An 8797-nucleotide genomic window follows, 5' to 3' on the forward strand; every position below is an offset into this window, starting at 1 on the left:
CTGATGTGTCATCACTGCTATTCTGTGCTCACTTTTTTAAGCCAAGTTCATTATGATCAGTTTGACCCTCTCCTTTTCCAAACTCTGATTGAATACGGTTGAATTTGAACTGTGGAACTCTAAGCTCCTTTAGTTTATGTTAAACTTGAAACTAAGACGAGACTTTTCATGGAGTTTGGAGATTAACTTTTATGAAAGAGTCATTTTGTTCCTCACTTCTGTTTTTAGACCAAGTCACATGTGTCAAAGTTGAGGCCCGGGGGCCGGATCCGGCCCTCTGGATAGTTAGATCCGGCCCTCCAGATCCTTTTATATTATTTTATTAACCATTTAACACTGGAGCTCCAGTGTTTATGTTCTTTGATTTACTGTAACTTTTCACCCGTCAACATGATCAACAAAATTCTACTAGATTCTGAAGGAGAAAAGCGACGCGAAAACGGTTGAAAAGTTACAATATGTTAAAGATTTAGTGCTTAAGCAGCAACGTCTCAGGTGTTATATAAGGTTTATTTATTTAAGGTTGAATTTGAGAGTTTAAAATTTCTTTGTTGGATTCAACCTGAGAACACTGACCCACTGACTGGAATTTTAAAAAATGTGATACACATGTACTACATAGACACTAAATTTAGGTTAGGTTCAATGCAAAACAGCAGAATTTTACATCACTAAAACTCACGTTTCCTATGACTTACCTGTCTAAAGAATGATTTCTCTTTCTAATTTCTTCAATCAACTCGGAGACAGAAAACACCAATCAGCAGGTGTGAATATAATATTTTATTTACTTCAGTACAAGAAATGTACACAAATATTTACTGAATGTATAAAATTTGTTTTAAATAAGAAATTGCTTTGTTTTGCATTCATGTAAATTCAGATTTTTTATTGACTTAAAACCCCTGAAGACCTAAACCTGATGACGTCTGACTCCACAAACACACATCATCACACAGCGTAATGAACGTTAGTAGAATTAGCAAAAGCCGTCCAGCAGTTTGCAACCTGACTTTAAGCATTAGAGAGTTCTGCTCTCAGAGGTGACATGTAAGACAGTAGGAGGACTGTGGGAATCCCTCATGTGAAATCAAGAAAAGATCATTGTTTTTGTATAGTTGGCTGGTAAACCACACAGAGGGTGAAAGGCTTTGGTTGCATTGAGCTTGTAAAAGTCATAGCCCACATCATTCCTGAGTTGCAGCATCGGTTGCTGTTATTACTGGTGTTTGATCAGTGCTGGTGACACAGTTGCTGCTCTTAGGTCGCTGTTGTTGCTCTGGAAAGAATGCAGACAGATTTCCCGAGCCGTGTCCTTGTGGAGATGATTTTCTCAACAGAACGTTTGAGGCAACTCGCCGCTGAGGCAACAACCAGTGCCAGTGATATTTCCTTCAGCAGGTGGTATTCTTATGATTTATTGTCTGCATTAAGATGACGATGATAACCCTGAGGCTGGTGAAGAGAGGAGCTCTGCAGAGGAAGGATTGCACAGAAAGTTAGTCAACTGTTGCTGAAACTAGCACACAATTGTACATGTTGGGAAGCTGTTTTAGTATTGTAATTCAGATGTGTTTAATAAAGGTATATTGAGCCACATCAATAAAAAAGGAGAAAGGAAGAGCTAACTTTACAAAAAAACGAGAATTTTCATCAAACCAATTACAATATTTAGACTTCATACCTCAGCCTGTGATTCAATTGGTCCAAAACCTTTACAAAATTAATTCAAATCCAAAACTTCCCTCGCTTCTGGTAAATGGCTGTGATTTAGTTATTTAATAAATCTAAATGCCAAATTAGCCTAAAAAACTAAAAAAAAAAAAAACGCCTAAATTATCCAAAACAGCTAGCATGTAGCTGAAATATTAGCCAAACTCCAAAATAGCCTAAAAAATCTTAGTAAATGCCAAAATAGTTCAAAAAGCTAACAGAATGCCAATTTGTAAAACTTTAAAACTGAAACTTTTTAACATAATTATGAATAATAAAAAGGCAGGAATATTATTCCAGAATAAATCAACATAAACCGTAAATAACTTTCAATATTTTACTCTCTATAAAAATATATTTTGTCAAAATGATATAAGTTAGAAATGAGTTAGAGATAACATCGGGTCATTAATAATAATAAAATAAAATGATCTGGAGGGCCGGATAGCATTCCCTGGAGGGCCGGATAGCATTCCCTGGAGGGCCGGATCCGGCCCCCGGGCCTCGACTTTGACACATGAGCCCTAAAGGGACAAATCAGTGGCCTACAATGTCTTTTATTTTGATATCCCTTTCACACTTCCACAAATTTAAGTTAAAACATTTTTATAAATGAAACAACATTTTATAGTAAATCATCTGTGTATCAAAAGCACAATGAAAAGCTTAACACATGTCTGCTAGGTAAAGGACTACATTTAAGGGTCTCTTCAGAACTCTCTGACATGACTTCTTATCCACACAAGTGCTCATCCATTCACGGGCTGATGGAGAAGCTGCACTGTAAGACCCGACTCGTCTGGCCAGAATCACACGCTCTAAGGCTGAGACAGGACGCCTCTCACACAGTGAAGGTTAAGGAATGGAATGAAGATTATTGGATGTCAAGTAATTTTCTCATCAAAACTTTTTTGGTAAAGCAAAATGTTGGAGGACTGAAATTGCCAAACTCCAAAGGATGAAAAGAGACGAACTTGGGAGCAGTCCTCATCTTTCAGGTCTGTCCTCCTTGGGTCCAGACTGTCTTTGAATGGTTAAAGTGGTTTTCAGACACAATTCTCCCTCAATAATGAAAAGATTTCATATCAAAGTTTTCTGGATATCCTGACAAACTTTTTGAAAGCCTGGCCTTTACATTTTGATACACTCTTTTTTGACTTCAGAAAAGAGTTGGGTAGTTTTATCATTTGGTTAGTTTTTGTAATTAAAGTGTCCTTATTAAACTAAGACAAGGAGGTTGGGAGCTCTGATTTAATAGGAACAGTCAGCAGGTCAAAAAACGACGAACTCAAAACGTACATTTTTGACGCAGAGGTCTTAAACATGTGTCAATATGTGACGACTTGGGAATGAATATGTGTTGATTTGGGAAGATTTAGGCATTATTGTTTATTACTAAAGTACCAAAATTGGCACCGATTAGGAACCAAAACCAAAGAACCGTTTTGGCACCGGAACCGAATAAAACCCAATGGGTTCCCAACCCTACACTCAAGATCTACCACCCTCTGTTTTCTAGCGCTCCCCTCCAGCCCATCTGGTTGATGATAACCTGGATCAGGTGTGTTCTGCTCCAAAAGGTGTCCTCACTATTCTGCATTCAGCTTTCACCTATCACTGCATTTTAGAGTTTAAAGGAGACAACACTGCAGCTGTAGATTGCCTTAGATTATATATCCAGCCTTAAACAGTGTGTTCAATAATGGCAATTTGCATCACCCAGCAAGTGGTAAAGATTACCTGACCTCGCTCAGTGGTAGAGTGGTAAAGTGAAGGCTGAGCCAGGTGAGGCTTCAACTCCCATCACTACATCATAATAATCCAATCTACACTCTGTGGCCACTTCATTAGACACACCTGTCCAACAACGCAGGACACTTTGATTTGAAGCGGGGACAGACAGGAGGCGCTCACGACTGACTGTGATGAAGAACAAACAGGGCTCAGAAATGGAAGTAGAATTTGAGATAAATGAAAAAAGAATTCCGCCGTTCACCCAGACTGGAATCACGTGAGTGGGATAACAATAAGAGAAGAATTCCCACTACAGGAAGGGAAGATGTGAAGAGGATCCACTAGAACGATAAGCATGATAATGATGCTGTAAACTAACAAATTAAATGAAGAGCCTTGAAAGCTCTGTCTCTAGATCCTATTTGAATCGAGAAATTTATAATGCCTCTTTTTTCATCTGAATCATCTGAATCTGAACAGATTCTCCTCCCTCATGCAGATTGGGAAACACTGGTCTCTGCAAAAGGGGAATAAAAAAAATCAAATTACTGTGGAAACGTGGAGTCTTGATGCTTCTTCATTAACCCTTTGACACCTCCTCTCTCCTGCCACATTAAGCGGCGGGGCGGTGCTATAATTAATCTGCACTGGGCTTTTGCTGGGCACAAAACAAACTTTTAATTATATTATAAAGACTGGACCCGTTTGGTTCACTAAAGCCTCATTTCCACGGGGCAGTCCGGTATGGTACGGTCTGGTTTGATCCGGTATGTTGAGTCTTTCCATTGTTAAATGGACCCATTAAACAGGTCCGACCTGTACCTCTTGAGGGCCCCCATCTGTATTAGGTCCTTAAAAAATAGAACGGGACGGTTGGGGCGGAGCCACCGTTTCCACCCGCTGATTGGCAGAAAGTGATGATGACATTAAAAAGCATCAATAAAGCGCTAAGCGAGTGTTTCCATTTTCCTCTTTAAGGCAGTATTCTTATTAGACGCCCGCAATCTCCTTTAAAAAAACATGAAATTCTTGTTATACACAAAGTAAAGACAGAAAAAGACGAGGTGCTGGAGGACCTCCATTGTTGTTGCTTTGCTAGACGCAATAACACGCTAGCGCTCCACACCACGCATGAGCCATGAAAACAAAGTGCTCAGTGGAAGCGAGGTTTGACTGAGTTAACTGGAATGTACCGTACTACTCCTTACTGGACCGGACCGCTCAGGAAACGAGGTTTTAAAATGAATCAGTTCAAATTCAGTCACTTTGAGTGGAATAGATTTATACACATTGACTAAATTCAACCACAGACCATTTAAGGAACTTTGTTCTTAAATGTTCTCTCTGTTCTCTGATAGGCTGATGGAATACACCAGTGTGCTCCAAGATACTGGAGACTCTGAGGAACCTTTGGACAGAAGTCGTGCTGGGCGATATGGAAAACATTTTATACCACGATATAAATTATTTTATATCACAATAACAATATATATCACAATATAAAACAATAAAGTACATCTTCATGGATTAAAAAAAACTCTCGCTAGTTTTACTTTGAAAACAGGAAGCTTCAACGACACTTTATTTTGAAGATTTGTTTACAGTTTACAGATTTGTGACAGTATCCGCTCATTCTGCTTTGTTTTAGTTCATAAATTAAAATCCAACATTATTCTGTATTTCAGAGCATTAGATATTTTCCTTCATGATAATTTACTATGGTTGACTTTCAGCTTATCCCATTATTTTCGGGGTTGCCACAGCGTAACAGCACCCACTGTTTCTCATCAGTGATTTGTCAGAGTTTTTACACCGGATGCCCTTCCTGACACAACCCTGTACTTGAGGGGCACAGGGACCCAGTTAGGCAGCAGCGTCAAGGGTCTTGCCTAACGACCCAATCTGGGTGGGGATCAGTGGACAACCCTGGGAATCGAACCCAGGGCTCCTGGGTGCCAGCCCTTCACCTAGCCCACTGAGCCACCCAGCCGCTACACGATCATTTACTACATTCTACTATATTTGTAAAGATCGTGAATCAGTGATTTGGACGTCTTGAATTTTCGTACTCAGATTTTGGGAGCAGATCTCAGTAATTCGAGTGTTCAGGTTCTTGTTCCACAGCTTGGATTATCTCTTAGTTTTGTAATCTCATATGTTCACTTTCATGGACTTTCCCAGAGTGATAGAAGGTTTGTTGTGTTAGCATCGGTGTGGTAATAGCCTCCTAGCATAGTTTACGTATTACTGTCTTCTGCTCATCGTTGGACGTCTTGAATCCAAAATATAACCAGATCCCAGACGTCCCTCTTTAGCTGAAAGTGTTTCTTCTTGGTCTGCCTGGATCACTGTTTCTGTCTGTTTCAACTCCAGGGAAACAACTTCGTTCCATCGTTCTACACTCGTGTTAAGTAATGTAAAGCTTGTCGTAAAACTCGCACAAGTGTAAATCAAAGAACGTAAAGTAGCTTTATGTTGCAAAACCACAAGATGGAGTTTCTTTGTGAAGAATCTCTTTTTAATTTGTCTTTATTTTCACTCATATACATTTTTTGTGTCCACACTGATGAGGTTCGGACTATTTAATGATATATTTGGTAAAGTAATTGATCAAATGAGGTTATAACACAATAGAGACTTTTCTATCACCCACATGTTATCATCATAAGGCCCAGCACTACACAGAAGGATCAATGACACTGCAGCTCTATGAAAAACAATGTATAATGATTCAAAGTTCTACTTTAAATAAACGTATTAATATTATTATTATATATTCAGTACGACACTGGTACACTGAGTGTCTGGTCTTCAGTTCTGCATGGTCAGGTCATCTGTTCTGTTCTGTCACGTCACTGATTTGTTTTCTCCTGGTTTTGTCATGTTTGAGTCTATTAAGTAAATGTTTGAGTTTCTACCACCATGTCCTGTCTCCTGCATTTGGGTCCTACACCACCATCCCTGACAGCCTACAACCCTTCTGAATGTTTTAACCATTTTAGGTCAAATGTTTTTTCTTCTGTGCTCATTTTTTATAATATTTTAATTTATTTTCTAAAATTTAGCATATAAGCACCTAAATCTGATCCAGACTGCAGTTTTGCACCCTCCAAATTCAGGTTCAGTTCATTTTCAGACTCTTTGTTTTGCTCTTTTCAGTTTCACTGCTTCACTGCCACACTATATTAGCGGCTTTGTTTCAGTGTTTCCATGTTTCCGTCTGGTAATCCTGCGCTAAGTCTTAATTACGCTCTAATAATTAGAAAATCCTGATAATCTGCTGCTTAATCGAGGCAATTCAGCTGACTGACAGCAGGCGCACACACACAGCAGTTATCAGCTTTCTAAATGACTCTGAAGCAGATAATTCTCTGTGTTTCAACATTTACTAATTACGAGCAGCTGAAAAAGGCTGCAGGAGTCTGAATCAGCGCCTCTGGAAATTACAAGGTACACAGCTAATAATCACACACACTGCTACTATTGTCTGTATCATATGGTCAGCCTTTTTTCCCAGTCGGCAATCCTTAGTCTCAATCAGATAAAAGCACCAGTCTGCACATTTAAAGCAGCAACACAGCCTGCAGCAAGATCACCGACATAGCTGGGAATCGCAGTCAGTGGTGAGTAAAAGAAATCAGCTTCATGTCCATGTGGCATACCTTGAAACATACTCTCTTTTGCTGCAAGAAAACACAATACTCCATAGAATGTGGACATCTGCAAATGTTGACTGTAATTAATCAGAACAAAAAAAATGACATAACAAATAGTGAGGGGAATCCCTTCATTGATGCATTCATGTAGAGCAGACAGGTGAACGGTAAAAAGGGGCTCTTCAGATGGACCATTTGAAGCTTTTCTCATCCTCTTTTTGGAGTTCTTTGCTTTCATTTATATTTATTTCACATTTGGCCCATCTTTCTGTTGTACTACACCATGTGTCAAAGTCAAGGCCCAGGGGCCGGATCCGGCCCTCCAGGTAATTCTATCCGATCATTTTATTTGATTGTTATTAATGACCCGATGTTATCTTGTGCTTATTTCTAACTTATATAATATTGACAAAAGTAAACTATTGAAAGTTATTTAAGGTTTAAATTGATTTATTCTGGAATAATATTCCTGTCTTTTTATTATTCATGTTAAAAAGTTACAGTTTTATAGTTTAAAAAATGGTCATTCTGCTTTTTGGGCTATTTTTGTATTTACTAAGATTTTTTAGGCTAATTTGAAGTTTAGCTATCTATTTTTCAGGTACATGCTAACTGTTTTGGCTAACTTAGGCTTTATTTATTTATTTTAGGTTGTTTTGGAATTTAGCTAATATTTCAGCTACATGCTGCATGTTTTGGCTAATTTAGGCTTAATCAATATTTTTTAGGCTGTTTTGGAGTTAGGGTAATATTTACACACTAGCTGTTTTGGCTAATTTAGCTTTTTTTGTTTGTTTTTTTATGCTAATGTGGCATTTAGGTCATATTTTAGCTGACTATCAGGAGCCCCTTTTACAGAAGCAGGTTTTGATGGAACTCTGAGTTCGTGAACTCCAAATTCACCAAAACTCTGAGTTTTCGGTTCCAGAAAGAGAGATAACTCAAACCCGGGAAAGTGGGCGAAACCAAGCCCGTTCCAAGAAGCGGGTTAAGCTGAACTCAGAATCAATCACTATGGTAACTGAGTCTGTGAACGAAACCTGGTCGGTAGCAGGTTTTCTTCAGGAAACTTAGAGTTCTCTGTGGTCTCCGCCCCTTTTTAAAGTGAAGGATGTTCAAATATGAGTTCCTCATTAACATTTAGAGAACATTCACGTTAGAGACGTCACGTTTTCACCACTCAGAAACCAAAATGACATGTTCATTCATAGAGGATCATGTAGAGAGGAGGCTGATTAATCCAGAGGAAATGTTATTTACGTCGGTAGAGGATTTGGAGGACACGAGTCGACTGACTGCAGTTTCCCAATTCATTTTTATTTCAGCGATATTATAAATAGTGAGTTTTTCCAGGGACTCGCTATTAAAAAATACAGTTTTCTTTTCCTTATTTTAAACCCTTAACATTAGAAATTATCTAATGTTAAGACAGACATCTACCATCTGGCACTATCGTCAAACATTATCTCGGGTGTCAGCAGCGCTGCTTCCCTCTGCGGAGTTTGCGAGTTCGATTCCCGGCTACAGAAATCGTTTATACGCTTAAAAAAAAGAATTCGGCGAATATTTTTTAAGTCTTGAGAATTCAAATTAAATAAATGCTTTTTTAAACATATGTCAGGCAGCTACAGTTTCTTTTTAGCGTGCAGTGATATCCGTGTGTGCAGGTGGGGGGGGGGGGGGTTACCAAAACT

General features: G+C 38.8%; 1 protein-coding gene across 1 annotated transcript in view; it reads right to left on the reverse strand.

Moving 5' to 3' along the window:
* Nucleotides 1-763: 763 nt before the first annotated feature.
* mbd2 (methyl-CpG binding domain protein 2) overlaps nt 764-8797 on the reverse strand; it is a 32665-nt gene continuing 24631 nt past the window's right edge. Inside the window, exon 7 of the mRNA XM_024268531.2 lies at nt 764-1473. The gene's annotated coding sequence lies outside the window, so the exon portion shown is untranslated. The remainder of the gene's footprint in view (nt 1474-8797) is intronic.

This window comes from Oryzias melastigma, linkage group LG12 (assembly GCF_002922805.2).
Source record: "Oryzias melastigma strain HK-1 linkage group LG12, ASM292280v2, whole genome shotgun sequence".
NCBI classification, from domain to species: domain Eukaryota; kingdom Metazoa; phylum Chordata; class Actinopteri; order Beloniformes; family Adrianichthyidae; genus Oryzias; species Oryzias melastigma.